The 4,788-nt window shown below is 48.6% G+C and overlaps 1 pseudogene; it reads right to left on the bottom strand.

Moving 5' to 3' along the window:
• Positions 1-1,987: 1,987 nt before the first annotated feature.
• Positions 1,988-3,129, bottom strand: LOC123822920 (annotated as a pseudogene).
• Positions 3,130-4,788: the final 1,659 nt, after the last annotated feature.

Below are 4,788 nucleotides of genomic sequence, written 5' to 3'. Positions count from 1 at the left end.
CACTGCCCTCTTCAGATATGGTCCCCAGTGTCTTCCCACCACACTGGGCCTAGAGTCCCAGATCCTCCTCATGGCTCCCATGACCCTGTGTGACTTCACCCCTGGAAGCTTTCATCACCTGGTCCCTTCTTACAGCCCCCTCCTCCCCCTCACTGTCTCCTTCGTGTCTTGAGCACATTGATTCAGCTTCCTTCAGGATTTCTCACGCACCTTCTCCTCCTTCTACCCGGTCCTTCCCCCAGAGGTCTGCACACCTCTCTGCCCCATTGTGTTCCAGTCTCTGCTCAGATGTCAGCTCCACAGACAGGCCTTTGCTGACCACTGTATCTGAAATAGCCCCAGTCCACCTCTATCCTGATCCCTCCTGCAACTCTGATGTATTCATGTTGGTTGTACTTGTTTCAGTAGCATAATAGATGTGGGTTTGCCTGTTTCTATTCTGCCTACACCAAGAGCTAATGTTCCACGATGGCAGGACATGGTTTTGTTCACAGCTGTGTCCTCAGCACCATGGACAGTGTCCAGCACAGCCAGGACTCCCACAATTTTCTGCTGAAATACGTTTGGACAAAAATGAATGGATGTGACTGCACCTAATGTCACTGGCTGCAGGCAAAGGGAGCCCTGTCTGTTGTGAAAATGAACTTGGCTTAGAGGCTTGACCACAAGGGGCCATCTGTCACTTTCAGACTGACACTCCCTTCAGGGGTCTTCCTTGGTGGAGAAGAAACCAGCAGGAGCTGGAGGAGGAAGAGGCTTCTTGGAGAGAGGCATACAAAAATAAAAATGGAACATTATCAAAAATGCGTAGGGTTCTTTCCAGGGTGCCAGTATGTGCAGCCCACATCAGGACCATTTTCTCTGGTGCCCGAAACCACATCACCGTGCTGTGCTGGGAAGGAGCAGAATACTGGGCCCCTCTTCCAGGCACACACCCGCCTGTGCAAGCCCTTCCAAAGCGAGGCTTTCTCTCCCCTCCTCTGGGCTCCTCCCCTTGCCAGAGACAACCTCTGCTCTTGGCTGGTTTCTGTGACACATTTTCTTCAAAACAACATGAAATACAGGATCTCTGACTTGTGATCTCCAAAACGTGATTTGGCAAGGAGTAATGAAGAGCAGAGAAAGCCTTAGTTGCCTTAAGGTTCTGCAGTGATGTACACATGAAAGTGCTGACATAGGAAAAAAGGCATCAATAAAGAAAATGGAATTCTGTAAGTAATTAAATATAATATGGAACAGATGAGATCTTTTAGTTGCACAAATAAGGGTGTGTATACAAATCTACCAGGAGAAAATGCCTAATTTTATAGATCTTATTAAGAAAAATGCATTAGAATATGTGTCTTTCCATTAAGAAGGAAAATAACATCTAAGCAACACAGTTTGTCAGAAATATTGAGATTCCAAAAGAAAACATTGGCCAGAAAATGCTAGCATTATTTTCTATAAGAGAAAAAACATTTTTCATTACAAAAATAATTTTTATTGTTTCTCATTTTCCAGAAGTACACAAACATTACATTTATGCTTGAAGAATTCACGTGTGTATAGCCACCGCTCACAACCAGAGATCGGCCATTTACACGTTTCAAGAATGTTCTCTCATTCCCCCGTGCTGGTCAGCAACTCCACCCAGATTTAATACTATGTGATTTTTAAGTATCTTTTCAGATTTACTTCTGTGCACATACATATGTGCATTTATTTTTTCAAACATACGATCACACTATGCATCCCATCTCTAATGGTGTCTTGATGTCACTGGGATCTGCAGCTTCCCTGGTATGCACATAGGCCTGTGTCATTAAAACTGCACAGTTTCCCACTGGATAAATGCACCAAAATTTATTAAATTCCTGTTGCTGGACATTTTTGTTTCACTAATATTTAGACAATGTAAACCATGCCTAAAACAACATCTTTGTACTTCTCTGTAGTGTATGTAATTATTTCCTTAGGAGAAAGCCCTAAAAATTTACCACAAGGTCTAAGAGGTTGTGAGCAAGTTCAAGGCTTCACGGCACTGCGCTGGAGGAGTCTCCCTCACATCCTGCTCCCAGACAAGCTGCTCCCGGGAGCCCGTGCCCCGCCTGCAGCTTTCAGCACCAGTGAAACGGCCAGAACGCCCCACTCAACACACCTGCCCAGTCGGGGGCCTTTGGGTCGTTGGGCAGCTGAGGCAGGACCCGGAATTCAAATATTCTCTTGGCACCACAGGGGCAATCTGCACTAGCCTTTCCTTGAGGGATACTGTCACCAGGGATCCAGATGGGGGCAATCCCTCTGACGTATCTGAGAGTCTCTTCTGGTTCCAGGGCTATTTTAGTGTTACACTTCTGGAAGAGTGTGTCTTCCCTGGACTCATGATTTGCCCTGGAACGCAGGACCTCCTTGTGAGCTTCACCCACACTCCCGATAGGTAATTTCTGATTCATCTTCTGTTTGCAAAACCTCAGGTATAATCTCATCGTCTGTTTCTGTGACGATTTCAAGTTCTGGAAACAGGAAGTTATGGACTGGAACTGTATTGTCCAAATTATCCGATTGTGTACAGTCCTGCTTATGTACGATCTCCAGTGCGCAGCCGGTGCCCATTACTGCAGTAACGCGCCTGGTGGCATGCAGAGCGTGTCTGGGGCCCAAGCAACCGCAGACCCCGCGGAGATGAGCCGCAGACCTGAGCTGGAGGCGCGTGGATTCTCCCATCTCTGCAGGGCGGGGCCCTGAGAAGGTGGCTCATGTGAGTAAAAGTCATTTTTCCTGGGTTGCTGATTTCTAAAAACGCTCGGGGCTGTTCAGCAGGTGGAGCCGAAAGTTTACAGAGGTGAGGCGAGGCGAAGCAGGGGCGTGTACAACTCACTGCAGTGAGCCGGCCGCCTGTGCCCGCGGGTTAGCCAAGCCGCACCCAGCTGGTGGGAACTGCTCGTTGCGCTATTCCCGCCACCGCCCTCCCCCTCCTCTGCCCACGGCCAGGTTTATTGTATCCTGAGACTGATTGTAGATTAAATGTTTTACCCGTGATCTCAGGGTTTGTTCTCTTCAGTTCTGACCTTACTCAAGTAACGTTCTGTCTGAGAGACACGGGGGCCCAGGTGGAAGCAGCGGACCTTCCTCGCTGCTGCGGCCCATTCCCCGTTCTGAGTTCACTCCCAGCACTGCTCTAGTGCGCCTCCCATGGGTGTGTGCGTTGTTTGCAGTGCGGGGCTGGAGCGTGTAAGGCTTCTGTGAGCGTTCTTGTGTGCGTCTTTTGATGAACCCACGTACATATTCCCTCAGACTCATGTCCCAGTTCACAGGGCAGCCGTGTGCTCGCTCCCACGGATAAAACACGTCTCTGTAGTGGCCGGAGCAGATCTCACCCCCCGAGTCCCAGGGGCAGCTGCACCCTCGCTGACCTGCAGGGCTGCTGTTCAAGGTCATCTCCACTTGGGTCCCGGACCTGGCTGCTGATGTCAGCGTCAGTGAGCAGAGAGCGTTTGCCCTGTGCAGGGCCCTGCACTGGACACAGAATGCAGAGCGGCACACGAGGCAGCTGGGACTGAGTCTAGTGCAGGGGACAGGTGTTAGGGGATAAGTATTGAACCATTTTTTTAAGATATAAGATTTTTATTTATTTATTTTTAGAGATAGAGGAAGAGGGGGAGAAAGAGAGGGAGAGAAACTTCTCCTGGTTGCCTCTCACATGTGCCCCGATCAGGGACCAAACCCACAACCCAGGTGTGTTGCCCTGACTAGGAATCACACCAGCGACTCCTGTCTTTGCAGGACACTCCCCAACCAAATGAGCCACACCAGCTGCAAGTCTCTGGGGACCCTTCGTGTTCAGAAATTCACACCTGAGACAGAGGAGGCGTGGGCATGCTCCAAGGACAGCTGCCGCTAGGTCTTTTTTCTTAAGGTTTTCGTCTGTCTTTTGCCAGGTGGGACTCTTAGAGGAGGTCTCAGGGGAGGGTATCAGGAGACTGTTCACCAGCTTTCCGGGTGTGCTCTTGAATATGGTGATGCACCAAAATGAGCGCATAGAGGGGCCAGAACCATTTTCTGGCCAGCTTTGCCTCTATCTTAGATTTCTTTGGTTCTTACTGGGATTTTTGTCATCATTGTTAGTGTGTGTGTGTGTGTGTGTGTGTGTGCGCGTGCATGTGTGTGTGTAATTTATTTCCCCACCTTTATCCATCCTTGGCTTTTGCTGGCACAAATGGCATTCATTGGTGTTTGCTATCTATCTCCCCACAGGTAATTTAAACTATTTACTCTCTCGTAGGGAGGAGACATATAAACCATTTGCTCTCAAGTGTCCTTCGTCAGGGAGGATAAGTTCTTGCGATTCCCCAACTGGCTGTAATTTGCTTCAATTTTTCTTACCATATTTGTCTAACCACCTGCCTCAGTTTCCCTCTTCCCACTGTAAAAATTGTAACATCTAACTATTCTGCCTCACTCTCACTGCCTGTGACTCCTTCTCTTGTGCTCTCTGGTATCAATGATGTGACCGTCCATGGTGCTGCAATTATCCAAATATCGCTGGCCTCCACCCTCGCCCATGAATTTGACAGTGTTCAAATTTATAAGGAGATGTCTCCAGACATGACAGCAAATACTAATACAACTCAAGGTGATCCCTGGGTTCATATGGCATGAGTAGAGGACACAGCTGGCCAGGGCACGTGAACGTTGTGTGTGTGTGTGTGTGTGTGTGTGTGTGAGAGAGAGAGAGAAAGAGAGAGACAGAAATCCTATTGCTTCTGTTTCTCTGGAGAACTCCAGCAGATGTAGTGTCCATGAATA

Source organism: Phyllostomus hastatus, unplaced genomic scaffold (assembly GCF_019186645.2).
Source record: "Phyllostomus hastatus isolate PE091 unplaced genomic scaffold, TTU_PhHast_1.1 phas_contig_468, whole genome shotgun sequence".
Classification (NCBI taxonomy): Eukaryota; Metazoa; Chordata; class Mammalia; order Chiroptera; family Phyllostomidae; genus Phyllostomus; species Phyllostomus hastatus.
Note: the sequence above shows the minus strand (reverse complement) of the source record. Positions and strands in the feature narration are given on the sequence as shown.